Source organism: Macrobrachium nipponense, chromosome 30 (genome assembly GCF_015104395.2).
Source record: "Macrobrachium nipponense isolate FS-2020 chromosome 30, ASM1510439v2, whole genome shotgun sequence".
NCBI lineage: Eukaryota > Metazoa > Arthropoda > Malacostraca > Decapoda > Palaemonidae > Macrobrachium > Macrobrachium nipponense.
In genome coordinates this window covers 51,828,257-51,853,256 of record NC_087218.1, presented here as the reverse complement: position 1 = coordinate 51,853,256, position 25,000 = coordinate 51,828,257, and positions in this window count along the sequence as shown.

The window sequence follows — 25,000 nt, the reverse complement described above, 5'->3', positions numbered from 1 at the left end:
GGATTTGTCAAGTCTCCCCTACCATCTCAGTACGGTACCTATCCAGCCCCACCCGGGCGGAGATACCGGTTTGCAGAAGGGTGGATGTGTCAAATCTCCCCTACCTCCCAGTCCCTTACCTATCCGTCCCCACCAGGGCGGAGATACCAGTTTGCAGGGGGTGCGGGTGGCTGTGTTATGTCTCCCCCTACTGTCACTCAGGGGCGGACAAACAAGATGAGATTCACTCAGATTTTATCAATACAGTTTTGCCAGACCACTGAACTGATCATCAGCTCTCGCACTGCGCTGGCACGAAGGAACTGTTTTTATTTCTATTTCTATTTCTATTTTTTCAATTAAATTATAATTTTGTAAATACTTTATAATTGGGTTCATTTCAAACGTTGAGGTGTCTGATGAATTTGTTTTTTCATTTATATTTATAATTATATTTCATTCTGTCAATTAAATTAAATTAAGTTACTTTCAAATTTTGGAGCTTCTGAGAAAATTTTTACCAATCGAATTTTTATTTTACTTATATTTATTTATTTATTCATTTTTCAAACTTGATGTTTATACTTTGGACACGTTTGGCACCTTCAGTCAGTCATTATGTTGCCTTCAATGAAAGTTTTGTTAATTCTTTTATAAAAGGCTTAAACAGTTTATTGAAACTATGTAATTTTGTTTTGTTTTGAAAAACTGGTGTGGGCTATGGAGTTGCTTTTTTTTATATATATATAACTGTTGATATTATATGTTACCTATAATAAAATTAAAACCAACAAAGTCTTATGCCTTTATCATTGTTTGGTTGGTCTTTTTACCAGAGAGGCTTCATAGTAAGATTTTTCACCAACCAAGAATAACAACAACAACAACAACAAACAACAAAAACAATAAATAATAATAATAATAAATAAGATAATAATAATAATAATAATTGTAATAATAATAATAATAATAATAGGTAAAACCAAAACAGCCTGGAGATTGGAGCTTACAGAAAGCAAAACCAACCAAAGGAAGAAATGGACAAGGAGAAGAAAATAAGGAAATATGGAGATGCTACATCAGAAAGCAACCCGACGGAGAGAGTAATATAGAAGGAAGGTTTGGTTCAACCATTTCTGGAATGAGAGGAATAAAACCCCCCAAACCCCCCAAACAGCAAACAGAGGCTGGCCAGGACCAAGTAACGAAACATAAGCGGAAAAGAAACTGGCTCTCCCCAACAACAGAAAGAGAAGAAAACTGGAAAAGGGAAATTGTCACCAACGACAACGAAATTACACGAAGACGAACTGAGAGGACGATGACCAACCAGAAAGCTGACAGGGTATGCATGAACGGTAATCAAACAACGACAAACGGAAGAAAACCCCCACAGGACGAAGTAACAGAGAGGACGGAATTCATGGGAGGTAGAAAAGATTAGGACAATGGATGGAAACCAGATACCAAGAGAGAACAAAAGATCCCCTCCATGAAAGGCCATACAAAACGCCAATAAATTAAGGGAGGAAAAACAAGTTGAGGTCAATTGAAATAATGGGCAAATAATACACCACCAACAGTATCAAAGATACAAATAACTTGGCATATGCAGGAGCAAGATTCGTAGCAGAACTGATTTGGGGATACGAAACACCAACACACCAGCACAAACCAACCCAACAGAAACCAAAACAGCAAACATCCTTGGAAAAAGGCCGCCTGGAAAAGCAAATTCATAGTGATGAGATCTGACTGAGTAAACTGAAAGAAGGATGGCAGGAAAAAATAAGGCTCAAGAAGCAAGAAAAAACAAGGGAGGAACTTCAACGGAAAGAAATACAAAGTACAAGAAAGGGGACTAAAACAACATGATAGAAGATGTAAAACAGAGGCTTAAGGCCAAAGCACATAAGATCCAACGGTAACATGAACAGGAATAAAAGGGATACCATCAGAAACAAACAAACTATTTCGGAACTAACCAGTAAAAGACTGATACAGCCAACTTAAGAGGGGAAGAAAACCATACCAACCAAGAAATTCATGAAGCCGAACCAAGTAAGCAGGACTTCTGGGGAAAACATATGGGATAGCAAATCGGGGATCACACAACAAAACATGCAACATGGCTACCAGGAAGTCAAGGAAGAAGGGAAAACAGGGAGAACTAAAACAAACGATTCACAGAGAATCACGACAGACACAGTCAGACACCAAACTAAAAGAATATGACAAAACTGGCGAAAGCCCCAGGTCCGATGAAGTCCATGGATTACTAGGCTCAAAAACTTCAACGACCCTACACCCACGAATTAGCAGAACAACTACAGCATTGTATCTCAAAATCACCATGCACCTAAATGGATGACCAGAGGAAGGACATCCTTGTAGTTACAAAAAAGACAAGAGTAAGGGGTATATAGCAGTAAACTAACAGGGCCTATCACCTGGCCATACAAATAATGTGGAAAGTTACTAACAGGTATCATCAGTGAAAGGGCCTATACAACTAACCTAGAGGAGACAAACACTATCCCCCACCAACAGAAAGGCTGCAGAAAGGAAGGTGGGTAGGGGCACAAAAGAAGGGGGGAAAAAAAAAAAAACCAGCTCCTGATAGGACAAAATGGTTAAGTAAATGAAGGAAACAGTAGGAGAAGGAAAACCAAATAACTAAGCATGGCATGGATTAGGACTATAATAAGGACCTTCGACATGATACCATACAACATGGCTAAATAGAATGCCTAGAAAAAATATAGGGGCAGAGAAAAATACCATCAGCTTTCCTCAAAAATACAATGCGCAAACTGGCAATACCAATACTTAGAAGCTCTGGCGAATAAGATTAGCAGAGGTTGTAAATCAGGAGAGGGATCTTCCAGGGAGACTCACTGTCCCCAACTACTCTTCGTAGTAGCCATGATTCCCATGACAAAAAGTACTACAAAAGATGGGATGCGAAGTCCAACCAATCAAGAAAAGAGGCAACAAAGAATTAACCATCTGATGGTTCATGGGACGGAACATCAAGCGTGTATGGTAAGCCAGCTCAAGGAAAGATAGATAACCCCAATCCAGATGTTAAGGATTGTTATCTTGGGGTACATCAGGATGGAGTTTGGAATGAATAGAAAAATGCGCCCTTAGTCAAATATACAAAAAGGCAAAAGAATAACGGAGAACTGAAGGGATAAAGCTACCAGATGGGTCTGTCAACATCAAACACATAGATGGAGACAGGATACAAATACCTGGGAATTAATGGAAGGAAGGGGAGGATATTAAAACACCTAGAGATGAAAAGGGACAAACAATACAGGAAAAGCAATATATTGCAGAGAAGAGACTCAAGGCGATACTCAAGTCCAAAAACGTCAATGCCAGGGAAAACAAATCATAATAAAAGCCATCAAAAACACATGGGGCAGTGCCAGTAATCAGATACAAGCGCAGAAAATGTCGAATGGAAGACGGAAGGCAGAACTTCCGCCAGCATAGATCAGAAAATAACCAGGAATCATATGACAATACACAAAGCAACTACACCCAAAAAAAAAAAGAGCCAAATACTGGACAGGGACTATACATAAACACGAAAGGAAGGAGGAGAGGACTACTAAGTATAGAGGACTGCGTCAAACATCGAGAAACAGGGCACTGGGGCAATCAATTCTGGGAAAATAAACAAGTGAAGATGATTGGCTAAAGAGGTGCATGGGTAAGGAAGGCGACTAATAAAAGTAGACGAAGACCCACAAAATATACAGAGACAGGTTATGAATGGACAAACAGAACAGAGGGACTGGGCACAACAAAACCCAATGGCACGGGACAATACATGAGACAGACTAAAGAAACTAGCCAGCGATGGACATCGGGTGGCAATGGCTACAGGAGGGGAGAGCTTAAAGAAGGAAACTGAAGGAACTGATAACAGCGGCACAAAGATCAGGCCCTAAGAACCAGATATGATAAAACCGTTCAAAGAACGATAAGACGGAAATAACATCTCTCCCGATATGGTATTAAAGTGCCAATACGAAAAATGAAACCATAAAACCACCATTAGCAAGCGAATGTCCGGCAACTATGCTCAGAACCAGTACAAAAAGAGGCATGCTTCAGGTGGCAAAAGGACCCTCCACTGGGAGCCTGTGCAAGAAACATCAAGCTACCTTGCAGGTAAATAAGTGGTACGAAACACCAACCTGAAGGAGTGATAGAAAACGATATCACGCAAAGGAGTCCTCTGGGACTATTGGTTATCAGAACAGATAGGGTGATACGTGCAAATAGGACCAGGACGTGACGTTGATTGATTGAAAAAATCAAGAAGAAAAGTTATCACACATTGACGTCGCAAAATACAATGGGAGGAAACCAATTTGTAGAGAAAGAGAGAGAAAAAAATGGATAAGTATTCAAGATGCCTGCAAAAAGAAATAAGAAATAAGGAATATAGGGGCGGATATGCCAGTGGAAATCGTACCCATAATCAATAGGGAGCACTAGGCACAATCCCAAGATCCCTGAAAAGGAATCCTTTCTTTTTGAAAAAACTAGAGGCCTGAATTAAGCTCCAGGACTCATTGTAGAAGGCGTGGTGATCCTAGAAATGGCGCACCATAGTAAGAAAAGTGTTGGGACTCCTAAGGGAGGCGCAGGATGCAACCCGGAAGGAAACCCCACACCACTATAAATACCACCCAGTCGAATTGGAGGACTGTGATAGATGGAAAAAGAAAAATAAATCAATAATAATAATAATAATAATAATAATAATAATAACTAATAACTCAATAATAATAATAATGATAATAATAATAATATAATAATTAATAATAATAACGAAGGATATGGGATTATGCCAGTGGAAATTGTGCACCTTAATTCATAGGAGCACTAGGCACCGGATCCCAAAGATCCCTTGAGAAGGCGAATCTGGAAAAAAAACTAGAGGCTGAATTAGCTCCAGGGAAATCCATGCAAGAAAAAGTGTGCTCCTAGAAACGGCGCGCACATGGTGAGAAAAGCGATGGACTCCTAAAGGAGGCAGGATTTCAACCTGGAAAACCCCACACTATAAATACAATCCGGTCGAATTGGAGGACTGTGCTGTGCAAATAAACAAATAATAATAATAATAATAATTAATAATAATAATAATAATAATAATAATAATAAAAACTAATAATAATAATCAATAATAACTAATAATAATTAATAATAATAATCAATAATGAATCAATAATAATAATAAATGCATTCAAATAAGTCAATCAGAGACAAATGAGTACAAAAGAACCAGGGGATATATTGTAAATGGTCACTTTGATAAGGCAAAAAAGTCATTTCCGCGAAAACAAAGCCCCAAAGGTAATTGCTAACAGTTTTAGCTCTTCCCATTGTAATCGTGGCTTTTGTAATTTATGCTACAGATATGCTTCTGACCCAATATGAATTACAACAAAGGGCGCGCTGATCAAAGCACTCGATTACAACGAAAACCAACATTCTTTAACAACTGGTAGAGACATTTCCGATAATTAGTTGTGGTGGTCGTTTCCATAAGTGGGTATATTTAGCAAGAATTTAGAAGAATTAATTTTTTTTTTTAACACATATCGCAGTGATGAGAGCATTCGGTAATAGTGGTGTTCATTGTAACAATAGTCTTTGCGGTGAAAAGGATGATTTCAAGTCTAAAATTAACATTAGACCCGGTTTAACGAGTGTTCCAATATCGTAATCGCTCTTCCTCATGCGAAAACTATTATAATATCACAAGATGCCCTTTACATTTTGATCAATTTACCACCGGTATATTTATGTGGCCGTTACATGGAACTCCAGTGCAATATAACAACGTTTGTTTTGGTATTTTACGAAGATCTTAGTAAACTAATGAACAAATTCAGGTGCATGTTGAAGTATGCTGTTCATATTACTGAATGCCGTTATGACCAAAAATTATAAAGTTCGTTCAGTTAAGATTTTTCGTGAGATTAATTCTAAAGAAGTTATGGCATCTAATATATTATTGAATTTAATTGTTGCTCAAATGCTATTGAGCTTGAAGTAATCTTTTTCTATTCTCCTGAAAAAGAATACTTCATGCTGAATGGCATTTTAGAAGGAGTTAAATTCAATAGAATATGCTTAAATGAAGGGTTACTACCAATATATACAAAGTTATTTAATATACTGATTTCTCGAAATAACATCAAATCACTTACGAATTTTAGGAGTTACGTCATGCTGAAAGATTCACAAACACATGTTAATCTTAATAGGTGAACTGAAAGAATTGCAACGGAGAATTTACTTAACATATGACAACTTCGAGTAGCCAGACAAATTGCTATTCGTAAATCGTCTTCAAATGTATCACTGGTAACGATTGTACGAAATATATATTATTAATATATATTATAATAATATATATATATATATATATATATATATATACATTATATACTATATATAATATAAGATATATCATATATATAGACCAGGTTGATTAATTGATAGCATCATGATAAAGTCCACTAATTAGTCAAACAGGGCACTGAACGGGAAAAAAGATAAACTATAAAAAATAAACTCTATACACAATTACTCGAATATTTTTGGATGGAAAATAAAATTAAAAACTTCTTCTTGAATAAAAATAACAGGAAATTCATGCTCATTATTTGTATAATAAATATAAGCTACATTAGTACAAGATTGAGAAAAAATACAGAAATGTACATTCACATAAAAACTAGGCCACAAAATACTGTAATGTTAAAGCTTTCGCAAAACAATTCTACACAATGCGCGTTCTGCAATTGTATTTTTGTTCATAAAAGGAAAATTCACTGGGCATTTATTTAATGGGAAATAAAAAAAACTGAAAAAGCCTAATGCTTGAGCTTTCATGTCTAGGCAATTTAGATTCGTTTATTGACAACACAGAAAGATTCTTTGAACTCGAATGATGAAAAGGAAGCTAAGATGAGATACGAGTTACTGAAGAAAAATTGTATACTGATCAATTTTTTTAAGAATATAATCTATTTTATATTTTATCGAATCTATTTTATATTTTATCGAAGATGGGATAAAAAAATTTGAAAATAATAGGTTTTAAAGAATGTATTTTCTTCATCTGGTCCTTAATTGAATGAAATATTGTATACTGAAATAAAAAAAAAAATAATTTTTATATTTTATCGAAGATTGTATAAAATAACATAAACCTATCGATTTTATCGAAAATATTTTCGCCATTTGATCATTAACTGAATGAAATATTGTCTATTATTGATTTTTTTTTCTACAAAATTTAATACAAAGATTTTATATTTTATCGAAGATGGCGAAAAAAAAAATATTTTGTTTTTAAAAAAATTGTAAAACAATCGGAAATTTTTTTTTTTTAAAAAAAAATTATCCAATGTATTTTCGCCATCTGATCCTTAATTTTTTTTTTGGTTTGTGCACCGTAATGCCTTAATGTTTATGAAATATATTTAAAAAAAAACATGTTTTTATAGAATAGTGTATATCCTGTATCATGAAACTTGACCAAGAAAGAAAGAAAATACTCATCTGACTAAAAATAAAACATTAGAAAGAAAATATAAATTTTATAAACAAAGTTACTGTGAGAGAAACAATACGAGTAAAGAGTTATGAAAAAACATTTAACCATTTCGAAAAATACCAGGCGTGATCCAACGTCCGCCTTACTCTGGACGCGTGCAAGATCTTTCCCTTACGCATAAGTTGCAAACTTTTAACGCAAATTAAAATGTGCTAAAACCTAAGGTCAAATAGAGCGTTGTTTCACCTTCGAAAATTTAACGAAAACTTAGAATCGACACAACTACTATGAGGAATTTCAGGGTGGCTCTGTCAACACAGGTTTTTGGGACTTTGCCTCCTTGTCAAAGCAATCGGATGTAGCTGGAAATAGTTGAACACATATGTATATTTTACAACCCACACAACAAAATTTTGTCCCAGCATTCATCAATAACCTAAACCACGATTAGTTTTAACTTTTTATAGAAGTAAAAAATGATTTCTAGCCGGACGCCGTGGCCAATGATTACGAGCCAACAGAGTCGAAAAACATTCATTATGTAAGCAAGGTAAAACAAACACCTTTTGAACTAAAATGTTGCCCCCGACCCATCCACCAGACAGAAATTCCCATCAAGCTCTGAAAACACAAAGACTTTATGAAATGGCGGAAACGATAAACATAGATGTTGGTGGGGTATCAGTGCTTAGCGTTATTAATACTACTTGTAGCAGTTAGTGCCGCAAACAGTATAGCAGTAATATACATGAACTTAAAACGTTTAGACCAATACTGCTGGGATCCTTGAGGACTCATGTTAAGCCACTTCCTTACAACTACATCGAGAAATTAGTTTTTTTTATAGCCAGAAGGTTAAATTTTTGTTCTAATCCAACAATGCCCACATGGTAAGCCTTCAGTGTTATCCTGAATTCTAACGAAGGCGAAAGTGGGTGGAGCCCTCATGAAGTCACCATTCTGACGATAATTATTGGTGAACCCTAAGGTTTTAAAGCCAATATACGGTGACCGACTTTTTTTAATTTTTTTCAGTAAATATGGTAGATAGCCAAATAAATAAAAAATTGCTTTGACATTGGCTTATAGCAGGTTATTCAAAAATCAAGCTTGTGTACTATATTTTTCTGGTAATTACCAACTGATTGCCCTTAAATCCATCTGTCAATTCTGATTTGTGACCTATAAAGTAGGAGTGTAATTCTTTCCCCCCCCTTGGAAACGGAAAACTTATTTTGGAAGTTATGACTAAAATAATCGAAGTGTTTTTGGTATTATTAACATATTTTGTTGGTTTGTTCACTTATGACAACTTATCAGTGGAGAGGGTTCAGGAGTTCATAAAAGGTGTACTGCTTTGCTTGTATTTAAATTTGTATGTCATTGCTTGCCAGGAGGTTTAGCCTTGCGTTACGTATAGCCAATCATACCATCGAGAAAGAGGGAAGAAAATGGCTGTCAATAAGTTTTAACGTAACGAATGCGTTCGAAACCTTGTTCTCTGAGTAATGTAAGGGAGAAGTGAATAGTATGGGAGAAGAGAAAGCTAGAAAATCTGACCCTGGTTCGAAACAGGAAGAAAGGGATCACAATAAATAATGGCAAACATAGGAAGAAAACAATGAAATGGGATAAAAAAGCCAAACATATAAAAATTAATTATATCTAATTATCAAATTACATACATACTATACTCAACGTTAAGGCATTAAATGGTGTATATGGAGGACAAGAAGTTAATTCGTTCTGCCGGTGTTCCAAGCAGAGGTACTTCAAATTATTTGCAAAATCGAGCCACTCTTGCAGTATTGATATCGAAGAATGGGTGAATGGCATCTAATCTTATGAAGGTCAAGCCGAAAGATCAAGAAACACTGAAATATTTAAACAGGAGAGGAATAGCCTATCCAGGAAATGAAATGTCAATGACGTGCTGAGTGGGCTTCAATGTACGTATGCTATTTCATATCTCCCTTTTATTGAGCACTGTTCCAAATATCAGTCTATGGCACTGTCCATTATTTTATCAGCATGACTTGGGTCGTGAATTATTTACATAGAGAATCAAAAACCTCGCTTGACTAGGGTCCCACACCTTGTAATACGGGTTTAGTTTGTATTGCTCAAAAGTAGACTGGTTTAAGTAGAAAAACCACCACACGCCCCAAGTAAACTTTTTGAATAAAACAAGAAAACCCAAGGAATCAAGAAATAAAATTCCAATGGATTTCTAAAATGCCCTTGCCCCTCTGCGACTAGTGTTATAAACTAAAGTTTTTCTTATATTCCAAGGATTCCATAATACCCTAGCCCTGGCCCTATAGCGACTAGAGTTATAACTACTAAAATTTTGTTTTAGAAGCAAAAGTTTCTAAATTTCCTTTACAATCCCCAGCTACTAAGAAAACAAATATAAGTAAAGTTATATTTATATTCAAAAATTCTATTAAAGATTCTCATTATACCCAGCATCTACTTAAGAAAATCAGCAAGGATATGTCTATTCCCGTTAATATACACTACCAGTATATTTATATTGCTGTAAATATAGTGACCAAACGTAAACCAAATCTCCCATTTCTTGCTTTAAAATTGTTCAAGGGTAAGACAACGGTGCTGCTGTGGTCAACATTCAATCAATGAATTGTTTACCGACCAAGGTTAATAATCACGCCCAAGTCAATGCTGAATTAATGGTGAAAAAAAATTGTATAAGAAAAAAAAACAAATATTAAAGAATCTTAATTAAGACTCCACGCCAAATCTCAATCCTATTCACTCATCTACACTAAAGCACTGATTATTTCTGATTAGAACTACCACCTAAATTCAGTAAAAGATAATAAGTTCATTCTTCTCCACAAGTTTAAATGCTTCGAGGGATTAGCTTACACCCAAGCACAAAATACAAAGGAAAAATATCTAACAGTATCTATCCTATAATTGACTAATACAGCCTCCACTAAACCCTCACTCAGGTAAGGGGGTAATATTTCATTACCTAACCCTAACAGGAAATCCTCGGCAAAACAGCCATCAAAAGCACTAGTACTAGGGAAACCTGGGATACCGTGAACCCGCCAGAAACTCTGAAAAGCCTTATTGCCACGTTTCACAAGTTAACTATTACTACCGTGAGAACCACACTAAACAAAATTCCAAACATCATAACCAAAAAATAAGTGCTAAACTTAAGTGCCCAAATTGGATAATATACGTTCTATTTCAGTCTTGTTTATGCCTCAAACAAATGTTTCCCCATGAATGCCAACATGTAATCCCCGGGTCTGGCACCAAATGTAAAGGGAGAAGTGAATATGTAGGGAGAGAGAAATAAAGCTAGAAATCTGATGGTTTCGACAGGAATAACGAAGGGATCACAACTAAATGGCAAACATCAAGAAGAAAAACAATGAATGGGATAAAAAGCCAACAATAAAAAATGAAAAATTTAACATATATAATTATCAATTACCATAACATAACTATACTCAACTTTTAAGGCATTAAGAAATGGTGTATATTGGAGACAAAGAAGTTAAGTTCCGTTGCCAGGTGTTCCAAGCAGAGGTCTTCAAAATTATTTGAAAATCGAGCCACTCTTGCCAGATATGATATTGAGAATTGGTGAATGGCATCCTAATCTTGAAAGGTCAAGCCGAAGATCAAAAAGAAACAATGAAATTAAAATCTAACAGGAGGGAATAGCCTATCCAGGAAATGAAATCTGTATGACGTAGCTGGGCTTCAATGTACGTATGGCTTTTTATTTCATATATCCGTTTGAGCACTGTCCAAATATGCAGGTACTAGGCACTGTCCATTATTTTCAGCATGACTTGGGCGTGAACTTATTTACATGAGAATCACAAAACCTCGCTTGACTAGGGTCCCACACCTGTCAATACGGGTTTGTTTGTATTAGCTCAAAAGTTAGACTGGTTTTAACGTAGAAAAAACCACCAACACGAAGTAAACTTTTTGAATAAGAAAACGAAAACCAAAGGGAATCAAGAAATAAAACAAATTCCAAATGATTCTAAAATGCCCACTTGCCCTGTAGCGGACTAGGGTTGTTAAACTAAAACTTTTTAAATTTTTAAATTCCAAGGATTCCATAATACCCTGCCCTCTCGCGACTAGGAGTTATATACTAAATTTTAAATTTTAGAAGAAAAATTTCTAAATGTTTCCTTTACAAGTAAAGTTGGCCCGTCTTCAAAAAAAGGGTCACTTTTAACATTTATAAGTACCAAATTTATTGAACAACTACGTAGTGCAGAATACACTCCAAAATTTGTGTTGATATAATATGTATTCTGAATAAGCGTTATATTTATGAAATGCATATGATAAAAAGGTTGTATGCGAAAAAACCTGTGTTACAGAGGACCCATGAATCTCATAGTAGGTTTTTGCTATAAATAATAATTATTCTGTACTGTTTAACATGGCATATTATTTAGTTTTTACATTTTCATTTCTAAATAAAAAATCATAGATATCCTATCCTAAAATTTCCCTGTAGATCTGTAAACTCGACGCCGAAACATTCTTTTTCAGGCCTTGTTAGGTCTTCCATAGACCTTTCCTACCGACCCCCCACCCCCCCCACCCCCGGCCCTCCCCACCCCCCGGCTCCCCTCCCCAAAAAAACAACAAACAAACAACAACAAAGTAGTTTGGAGGCTTACTCCCAGAGTAAGCCCCTCCCCCTCCCCCCCCCCGGAAATAAATGCAACTAAAAAAAAACCATTGAGATTTCTTTAATCTTGCAGTGAAATCCCGCAAGGAGAGCTTTGGCAAAGCCATCCAGTACTAAACCCTTATCCTTCTCCTCTTCTCTCTCTCTGCTCTCTCTCCTCTCATCTTCTCTGCCAGGGTCTTCCAAGCCCATCGTCTCGAGTTGAACACTTCACCTCTCTTTGGATCAGGACCCAAAAACCATTAAATGGGAGGATTTAGGACTTGTTAAGCCATTTAGCAGGGAAACAGGACGACTTTGAAATCGTTCGGGCAAATGGGACGATAAAAGAAAAGAATATTATATATACGTGTGGGTGTGTGTATATATTTACGTATTGGCTTTATATTATATATATATTATATAATATCTATAATATTATATATATATATATTAGTATATATAGTAGTATAATATATAATATATATATAATATATATATAAGTATATATAATATCTATATCTATATATATAATATCTATATATATATATAATAATATACTACCATATATATAAAATATCTATATTATATAGATAGATCGATATATCGCTATTCTATATATATATATAAAAATATATATAGTATATAAATTATAAAATATATATATATATTATAATATATATTATATTTGATATTAATATATTATAAATAGATATATATGATCTATCTATATATACAATATATATATTATATATATATATATATATTATATACTATAATATATATATATATAAATTATCTATATATATAATCTATATTATATTCTATATATATAGATTAATAATAGATAGAAATATATATATATATATAATAATATATATAGATATTAGATATATATTATATAGATCTATCTATATATATTCTATATATTCTATAGATATATATATAGATAAATATATATATAATATATATTATATTATATATAATTATTAATTATCTCTATAATATATAGATATATATAGAATATCTCTAATATGATATATATATTAATATATATATATATCTATATATATATATAGATATATATATATATATATACTCTATATTATATATATTATATCTAGCTATATTATATATATATTATCTATATATATATATAAAATAATATATATATAGATATAAATCTATATGTTGTGTGTGGTGGTGTGGTGGGTATGTATGTATATATATATATATAATATATAATATATATATATCATATATATTATATATATATTATACATACATACACACAAAAACAACACACATACACCATATATAATTATATATCTAATATAGAATATATATATATTATATATATATATATATATATTAATGGAGGAGGACTAACATTAATGACGCCATGAATAATAATATTTGTTGCTCTTTTGTTCCCCGGGGCCAATATTATGGCTGATATGTGGAAGTTGCATTAAAACTGCAGCAAATTGCAGAGGCCAGGAAAAATGATACCGATTACCGCTCTTATATTTTTTTTAATAAATTCATATTTTTTTCCTTGTTCTCCTTTTTTTGGTGCGGTTGGACTTCTTTTTCCGATTTGGTTGGCAATCGTTTTAAGGGATTTTTTTTTTTTTTTCGTTAAGTTTAGGTCCTTTCGTTCAGTGGCAGTTTTTTTTTGGGTTTTTTTTTTTTTTTTTTTGTTTATTTGTTCCCAGGAATGTTTGTTTTCGTGGGTTGAGGTTTCCTTTGCTCTCTCATCTCTTCCCCTCTCTCTCCTCTCTCCCTTCTCTCTCCCTTGCTCATAACACACAACATGTATATATTATATATATATATATATATAATAATATTAATATATATATATCTAATTATATGTGATGTAATTATATATATATATATATATGTATATATATAGAGTACATATAAATATATATATTATATTATATATATAGATATATATATATATATATGATATATAACTAATTATATATATACAGGTGTGTGTATGAAGCAAGGGAGAGAGGAGAGAGAGAAGAGCGAGATGAGACGGAGGAAGAAGGAGAGAGCAAAAGGAAACCTCAACCCACGAAAACAATCCTGGAACCAATTTTTAAAAAAAAAAAAAAAAAAAAACCCACTGACGAAAGGACTTAACTTACGAAAAAAAAAAAAATCCTTAAACAGATAAACCAATCGGGAAAAAAGGAAGTCCAAACGCGCCAAAAAAAAGGAGAAAACAAGGAAAAAAAAACAAAATATGAATTTATTAAAAAAAAATATAATCGTCGGTATCGGCTATTATCATTTTGTTTCCATGCCTCTGCAATTTGCTGCAGTTTTAATGCAAATATTCCACATATCAGCATAATATTGCCGGGGTGTGAATAAAAGAGCAACAAATATTATTCATTCATGGCGTCATTAATGTTAGTCTCTCCATTAAAGTTGGGGGAGTTGGGGGAGGCGGGCAGGGGCGGGTGGGGGGGGCCGAGGGTGGGGGGGTAGGAGGGGGGAGGAGCGGCAGGAGGAGGGGCAGGCCGGGGTTTGGGGGTGCCGGAGGGTAGGGGGAATTCGGGAACCGTCGGAGGTGGGCGGGGTGCGTCATCAGGGTAGGAGGGGACTGAGGGGATCAGTGCCGAGTTGGGGGGAGGGGGCCCGAGAGGACTTGTGTGGGGAGAGGGACGCTGTGGGACCCCCCGGAGGGGGCGCGCGTCCGGGAAAAGAGGAGGCAGGGAACCGGAAAGGATATGGGCATTTGGAAGAGGGAGTGGGCAACGTAAGTGACCCTGGGAGGAGACCTCAAGTCTCCCCTTTCTCCTACACACCGCTACTTTTGCAATATGTCCATCGGAAGCATTTTACTCTTTCATTTTTTTTTTGTTTTATATTTATTTCCCCATTATTGATATTTCGTGCTTTGCTTAATTCACACGAATGCATAAAAATATTAAAATATCATTCACTCGCTCGTTTTGCGGCCGTGAGTATTCTATGTTTCGTGTATCTCTGAAATTTTTCTAAATAGAAAATTTTTAGAGTGAAATTCTCATCAGTGAGTTTTATTAATTAATAAGAAAGGCTTCATGCTTCCCCTTTTTTTTAATCAATGTATTTTTTATTCTCTCCAACTTTAGTATTCTTTATTCAAAAGTCACTTTCCTTTCCTTAATATGTAAAAGCATATATGAGCATCCAATTCAGAATTATGAAAAAATTGATAAAAAAAGGCTAATTTTGTTTTCGCTTTCATCTTTTTTTTTATATCTAATGAGTATTAAGTCTCAAAAGCAACGAACACTGAAAACACCAGCAACAAACCTGTATATATGTGTTTGTACATCATGTTTGTTGCAACTCCATCCACCAAGAATGATAAAGCAAGAACTGAGAATGTTCTTCAGTTTCCTTCCACGTTCTCCAGATATCTCCTTTTGCCATAATTTTCCTGCATTTCTCACACACTATCAGTCCATTTCAGTCCTATCCTCAGGCACTATTCTAACCTACATTTATTGTCTCAATCGACTCACTACATCTTTCAGTCTGGCAATACTTTGTAATTTCTTTTTGAAATATGCGTAATTCATGTAATTATATGTAATTGCATATGAATAAAGATTTGAACTTGAATTTCCCAATCGAATTTTTTACACGATGATTTTCCTTGACCTCCCCACCACAGGTGAATTCATTTTTTTCATAATAATCCTCTTTTGAATACACTTTTTATAATAATCCTCTTTTGAATTCATTTTTTATAACAATCTTCTTTTGAATTCATTTTTTATAGTAATCCTCTTTCCAATTCATTTTTTATAATAATCCTCTTTTGAATACACTTTTTTATAATAATCCTCTTTTCCTTTGCACTTTTTCTCCCACACACCTACCCCAAACCTTCTCCCCCTCATCAGCTTCCCTTCGAACATTCCATCACCCTTCTTCCAATTCTCCATTCCTCCCTTCTCTCTTTACCTTCGAATTTCCTTGAATCGCTGGCAATCAGTCACTCATCCTGACAACTGATGTTTATGCATTTCTCTCCCACTCCACAACGTCGTTTGTAAATCCCCTCAATTCCTCCAACACCTCTTGACATGAAGATTTCCCCAACATTCCTCTTAAACTGATGTCAATCAGCCACTCTTCTCTTACCAGCTGTTATTTACATATATCACTCTCTTCCCCTTTTCATAACCTGACCACATTTTTCCAGCTACCCTCTTCCTCCGTAGGAATCCGTAACCCCGACGTTACCCTGCCCAGAGCTTTAAAGCAACCCTCTTCCCGAACATTTCCAGCAATCTCTCTCTCTCTCTCTCTCTCTCTCTCTCTCTCTCTCTCTCCTCGTTTTGCTTGACTAGTGCGAGGGGGGAAAAAGCATTCCTTTCTGTTTCCCTTACACCTGCCCTCGGCTAAATTCCAAAACCACACGTCTTTTAATATAGGGGCATTTCATTGAACAGTATTTTCTCAGCACTGTATACGCTACTTATTAGTTGGCGTCATTGATTACTTCGATCTCTTTTGGATTCGAAAACTACACACAGGTCTCTTATTTCCGTGGCCATTTGATTAAAATGCATTTTCTCAGCACTGGACACTACTTATAAGTTAATATCATTGTTAATTGCCTTGATAATTTAATCTCTTTTAGTCGTTTGAAGACCTTCAGCACTGTATGTCTGAAGGCATTCCTTTCCTCCTCAATAACTTCCATGTCCAAGAATTGGATTTTTCCCGTTTTCTGCAACATACTCGAAGCCTTAAATCCTTTCTAAATAAAGCTTTGCTTAATTGTCCGACCTCATTCATAACCATTATATTTTACTAAGAATTTTAAATAGAGGATAGAATCAGTTTTTGCTATCTTGATACAGAAAGAGACGTGGCCTCTAGTTACCTGTGCTATTCTAAAACAATTCAAGTAGAGTTTAGAACTTATATCTTTTAATTTCACGGTTATCTGCTAAAATAATACAAGAAAAATGTCACTCAGTTATTGGTATTACTATTATCATTATTAAAACGTTTGTGAACCATTATCATGATAGAATGATTACATGGCTATATAAACAACTTCAACTGAAAATGAGTACTTCTTAATGATACACATTAGGTAAAACATTTCTGAAAGTATTTGCCATTTGCCCTTTTATGGCTCAGATACGAGTAAACAAGTATAAGAGACAGGGGGGACTTAGTAGCTATGAAAGATAATAGGTTACTAGAGTCAGAAGAACAGAGGCATAATGAGAATTCCTAAGCAGTGAAAAAGTGAGAAAGAAATACCAAATGAATTGTGTATTCACGAATAAAAATAAAAACACTTCACATACATACATCTATACAAATCAGAACACAGACAAATGTTAACTTCGTAATTTTAATGAAGCTAAAATACATACATACATACATACATACATACATACATTCTGTCAGTGGAATTATATACAAATCTGGACAATTGTAATGAGCATTTCGCAACGGCTTACATACATACATACACAAATGAAATTGTACGAATATATTATGCTTAAACAACTGTCCCCGAATTATTAAAAAAGAAATACACAATAAATTACACTCCCGTGATATACTTCTATGAAATACACTGAACTAAATCATCCAATACTCCCCTTCAAGATAATGAGAAAAGAGAAAGAATGATGATATATGATATCATACAGAGAGAGAGGGAGAGAGAGAGAGAGTTTCAGAGCTCATATGAAGAGGACCTCAGGTGTAGCGCCGATAATAATTTCTGTTTTACATTCTTTAATAGAGCTTAGATACAGGGCTGCAAATCTCTGATCTCATGTGCCACCTGCTTGTGAAGACTTACAACGTCTTTATTGAAAGCAAAGGGCGAAGAAGGCGAATGTCGTACTCAAAGTTAAAAAAAAGAATTAATAAAAAAATCATGTTTTGAAAATGGTGTACATGACAGAGCGAGTTATGAAATATTATATCAAATGACGAATTAATGAATTCGTTGTTTAATACTTGTATTGTGTCGCTTACAAATTGAATGGGATAGATATTCAAAATTCTCAAGTTTTTTTTTTTTTTTTTTTTTTTTTTTAATCTGAAGAACCTTCGCGGTCGTTTGAATTCGCTGTCTGAAGCCCCCCCCCCCCTCCCGTCCCACTCCCTCTCTCTGTCTCCTCTGTCTGTCTCTCTCTCGCCAGCATATTTCTTTCTTTCTCTTACCAACAATAAAATCTTATTTACTCTCTCCCTCTCTTTCTCAAGCAAGTAACACCTCTCTCTCTCTCTCTCTCTCTCTCTCTCTTTCTGCACACCATCCGGCACTTACTTTCTCATTCTCTACCGCAAATCTCTCCCAACTTTCTCATCTCTCTCTCTCTCTCTCTCTCTCTCTCTCTCTCTCTCTCTCTCTCTATCTTAATTTAGCAGTTCTCTTTTTATATTCTACACTTTACAACACTTACTTTCGTCTTCTTCTTCTTCTCCTCCTCTCTCTCTCTCTCTCTCTCTCTCCCTCTCTCCCTCTCTCGCTCTCTCTACCTTAAATTGGCAGTCCTCTCTTTATTCTCTACGCTTTACAACACTTACTATCTTCTTCTCTGTCACCCTTCTCCTGCTACACTCTCCGGCACTCTCTCTCTCTCTCTCTCTCTCTCTCTCTCTCTCTCTCTCTCTCTCTCTCTCCTCAGCAGTTTTCCAGCCCATCGTCTCGATTGAACACTTCACCTCTCTTTGGATCAGGACCAAAACCATTAAACGGGGAATTTAGGATATGTTATGCCGTTTAGCCGAGGACGAAGGGCTTAGGAATAAAAGGAATAGGGAGAATGCGATTGAAGAAGGAATGGGAATGGAATGGAAAGAGGGAGGGAGGGAGAGGGAGAAGCGGAATAGAGTAGAAAGGGTGGGGTATGGGGGGAGGGGGTGGGGGGGGGGAGACCTTATAAAGATAGCAATGTTGAAAGTATCCCAGGCTACATGGGATGGATTAATTAATTTTTAATCGGATTTGAACCGGAATGTCAATTTAGAGGCTTTTTTTTTTATTATAGAATATTAGGTAAACAGATACAACATGTATACTCTAACACATGTCAATTTCAATTTTATTTTTTATTATTAATTAATTATTATTCTTATTTATTATTATTATTATTTTATTATTATTATAGAAGAGCAAAATATATACAAATGGCATTACTCATAACACATTGTCCAATTTGTTCAAGTTTTTATTAGTTATTATTGATTAATTATTTATTATTATTATTATTATTATTATTATTATATTATATAAGGAGCAAATAGATACAAATGCATATTCATGCACATTGTCATTTGAATTTTTTTAATTATAGAATAGTTAAAAAGATATATATACACACTCATACACATGTCAATTTAATTTTTTTGTCTTTTTTATAAAAGAGCAAATAGATACACACACACATTAATACACATACTACATCATCTATACTGTTAAAAATAACACATGTGGGCTATATGGGGTTCGAGACGACAAGTCCCGACACTCGGGACGTTACTTACCAACCTAAAGCGTACGCAGATATCTCTCTCTCTCTCTCTCTCTCTCTCTCTCTCTCTATATATATATCATATATATATATTATATATATATATATATATATATATCTATATATATTACACACACCACACACACACACACACATATATTATATTATATATATATATATATATATATATATATATATATAGCTATATATATATATAATAAACAAACACACACACCCACACACACACACACACATATATATATATATATATATATATATATTTTATATATATATATATATATATATATCAAATAAATATATGTATACACGTATATATATTAGTCATGCTCTGATCATCAATTATCTCTCTCTCTCTCTCTCTCTCTCTCTCTGTCTCTCTTTCTATCTCTCTGTCTCTCTCTGTTCTATAAAAATGAAGACGACTAACACGTATTTGTATTGTAAATGCAATTTATACTCCGTCCTATTAAGAGACGCATGTCAGGAGAGAGAGTGAGAGAGAGAGAGAGAGAGAGAGAGAGAGAAAGTGTGTGGATTCGGATATGCTCTCAAAAGCATATCAGCCAGATAATATCCGAAGCAACCCATCTTCGATAGAACAATTATTTGATTAGAAAGAAGAAACCTTCTACGTTAGAGGATAGATAGAATAATTATATAGATAAGGAAAGTTAAAAAAAAAAATAATAATAATAATAATGGAGAAAAATACATAATTTTACATATGTAATATATGATATGTAGAAATTTCAGAGGACGGAATAATGAAAATATAACGCAAATATGCAAAGAAAGCGTAATATCAAATTAACGAAAATAAATAACCATAAATATTGAAATAGAAAAGTAACAAAAATTTTTTTAAAATAACAATGGAGAAAAATACATAATTTTATATAGGTAATATATGATATTTAGCAAAATCAGGGGACGGAATAATGAAAATATAAAAATAAATCTGCAAAGAAAACGTAATATTTAAATTGCGAAAATAAATACCCATAAATATTGACATAGAAAAGAAACAATTAAATTTCCAAAATAATAATGGAGAAAAATACATAATTTTATATACGTAATATATAATATTTAGCAAAATCAGGAGACGAAATAATGACAATATAATAAAATTCAACAGAGAAAACGTAATATGGAAAATGTGAAAATAAATAGCTATGAATATTGAAATAATTAAAAATTGATCGAACACAGGCAAAATCAATCACGAATGGTAACGTATAATAAATAACCCGCTTCGCAACTTAGCTTTAATGGACAGGGAGAGAGGAGAGAGAGAGAGAGAGAGAGAGAGAGAGAGAGAGAGAGAGAGCAGCCCTAATGACGTCACGAATAATATCATTTGTGCTTCCTTGTTTAAGGGCAATATCGGCATGATGGAGAGTTGCATTACTCTGGCTATAAATTGAGCTTTTGATGAATGGACGAAACAGTTTCCGTCCCCCGATCGTTATTCGTGCTGTTTCCATATTTTGTCTATGTTATATTAGTTAATATTAACCTCACCTTATAACTGACAATGTTTAATCAATTTTTTCTTCATAATAAAACTCCAAGTGCATCAGTGATTCCTCCTAAAATATGGAGCCTTAAAATCTCTACGGCCTCTGCACGTCGTATTTCAAACTCGCCTCTCAAAATTTTTCCCTATTTTTTTTTTTTTCTTTTTTTAGGCATGGAGGAAGAGGGGTACATCAGTACCCTTACACGAGACGGTACGTACCGTTCCATAGGTGGGGAATTGATGTCTAGGCCATCTCTTATCCTATAGGACCGTAAATGTTGTCGGTATGATTAGACAAATAACAATTATGACAATAATAACTGGGATTTGTTAGCTTTGATCTCTTGTCCTATAGGACCATAAATTTTGTCGGTATGATTGGACAGATAATAATAATAATAATAATAATAATAATAATAATAATAATAATAATAATAATAATAATAATAATAATAATAACTGGGATTCGTTGCCTTTTGGCATCTGTATGACTTCACTTTAATATTTATGGTAATAAAACTCGGGTTATCAACGCTTTACCGGTTATAAATAACGACGTATAAATAATGCAGTTAGATCCATGTGGCTTAACAGTTAGATCTGGGTGGCTTTAATCCAGTTAGATATGTGTTGCTTAATCATGGCTTCGCAAAGTATCTGAATCCACTCTTTGTAACCTTTTCATGATTATCTATACTTTTGTCGTTGTGGTTAATTACACATTTCTAATAGCAATGCTCAAAATAACGACCTTTCGATCCTAATAATACATTTTAATGATTATTTAGCCTTTTAGTGTTATGGTTCATAGCGCACTTTTTTCAGTAACAATGCTCAAAATACCGATATTTCAATCCTAATAATGATGATGGATGCGTTATGATTACAAGATTCAGTTATTGTTTTGTTCAGTATTTGACAAGATGAGTTTTTATACCTAATTCCCGCCCCCCTCCCCCATCCAGAACCACAAAATCTTGTCAACACCCTCAAAACCCCCCTCCCCCTGCCCAACAAAGCCTTTATCATTATAAAATCGATGTGGTTCAGTTCCATATTTGACGGAGATGGCTTCTACACTTACCCCCACCTTACTCCCCCACCCCCAACATACAAAATCTCGTCAATAAGCTCCCCTCCCCCTACACCCCACCCACCTTATTATCATCATGATCATCATCATTTTCTATCCTGTCTTACTTCGAATGACTTATACCCTCTTCCAATCTTCCTCGGTTTTCTTACGATATATATATATATATATATATATATATATATATATAATATATATATATATATATATATATATATATATATATAATGAACATCTCAAAAGGCACGTGGATTTCAGATGTCGTCGACCAAGTTTTCATTCAACCAACGCTTAAGAAGATTAAAGGAAGATTATCAGCGGGGGTGACCTAAATTGGCTTACTTGTGGACGGATCTCTTGGTATAAATACCACCTTTTCTGTAAACTTTTCTCATTCATATACCTGAAGAGAGAGACAGCAGTCTCTGAAATATAGTACTTTTCTCTCTACATTTTGGTGTTTTTATGGGCTCCTTTTGTTAGATATATATATATATATATATATATATAATATATATATATATATATATATCTAACAAAAGGAGCCATAAAAACACCAAAATGTAGAGAGAAAAGTACTATATATATATATATATTATATATATATATATATATATATATATATATATATATATATATATATATATATATATATATTATCTAACAAAAGGAGCCCATAAAAACACCAAAATGTAGAGAGAAAAGTACTATATTTCAGAGACTGCTGTCTCTCTCTTCAGGTATATGAATGAGAAAAGTTTACAGAAAAGGTGGTATTTATACCAAGAGATCCGTCCACAAGTAAGCCAATTTAGGTCACCCCCGCTGATAATCTTCCTTTAATCTTCTTAAGCGTGGTTGAATGAAAAACTTGGTCGACGACATCTGAAATCCACACGCCTTTTGAGATGTTCATTACCTGCTTCTCTTTTATTAAGGCCGATTCCATCATTTGACTCTTGTACCGGCAGTTGCTGCTATAAATTACACGTGACAAATTCCAGTGTATTCTATGGTTATGTTCATTTATATGGTTGAAAATAGCCGCGTTCTGTTGTCCATACCTAACTGACCGTTTGTGTTGTATTAATCTCTGGGGAAGTGATTTACCTGTAAATCCGATGTAAGATTGGTCACAGTCCTGACATGGGATCTCATAGACCCCAGAGTCTTTGGGAGATGTCTTTTGTTGGACGTTAATCAGGGATTTGGCTAAGGTGTTTGGGTAGGTAAATGCAAAAGGGTTGGATTTCCCAAGGGTGTGTGTTAAGCCACTATGGCTTTTGATAAATTCATATCTGACAAAAACTACAGCCGTGAAGAGATATGTTTAAAAGGAGTGTCACTAAATGCTTTAACTGACCTAAAGAAGAAATATCCTGTTCCCCGCAGATTCATGATAGTCATCCACTCGCTAAAAAAGTTAGATGTTATAATAAGTAGATCCGACAAAGACGGCAAAATCGTAATAATGGACAAAGACTTCTACCTCGACAAAATCAACCAGCTCCTTAGCGACACAAACACTTACGAAAACTGACGAAAATCCTCCTCCAAACCGTTCCACAGAATTTTTTCGGAAAGTAAGATTAACTGGCCAAGACAAAAAGAGTATTGAACTATTACAGAAATTTAAAGTAATTAATCCTAAATTCCCCTATTTTTATGGCCTTCCCAAAACTCACAAAGACAATCTTCCATTCAGACCCATCGTTTCATGCGCCGGAGCTTTCAATTACAAAATTTCTAAAAGGTTAGCCGGCCTCCTTTCTCCTTTTTTAGGCACTTTTTCTCCCAGTCACATTAAACATTCGGAAGATTTTTGTCACAAATTCAGAGAAGCACATATACCACTTCACAACATAAAACTTTTAAGCCTTGACGTATACTCCCTATTCACAAAAGTACCAGTACAGGACATTCTTCAGTTTTTAAGGGGAAAATTATCCCCCTATTCAGATCATTTCCCATTGGCGCTTGACAAAATAATAAAGTTAGTTGAATTATGTGCATCTAATAACGTATTTTCATTTGGGGAATCATTCTACAAGCAAAAATTCGGGTGTAGTATGGGTAGTCCTTTAAGTCCTGTTTTAAGCCAATCTGTACACGGGAATACTTTTGAAACTACAGTAATAAATGCAATAAAACCCAAAAACATGCTGTGGATGAGATACGTGGATGATATCCTAACATTTTGGGATAATAAGTGGGGTAATTTTAATTAATTCCTCTCAAAATTAAACGCATTAGTGCCCAGCATCAAATTTAAAGTTGAATGGGAAACAGACAACAAAATTCCTTTTCTTGATGTTTTAATAATCAGAGACATGACAGAATACAAATTTACCATATACAGAAAACCAACGTTCTCACTTTCATATATTCACTACTTTAGCTATCACGACATTACTATCAAGATAGGTGTAGCTAGCAACCTATTCTTAAGAGCCTTACGAATTTGTTCCCCAGATTTCCTGGAAAAAGAATTTGAACTAATTCGCAAGCAACTTTCGTCTTTAAAGTATCCTGACCATATAATTGAGAAAGCAATTCAAAAAGCAAACGTAATTTT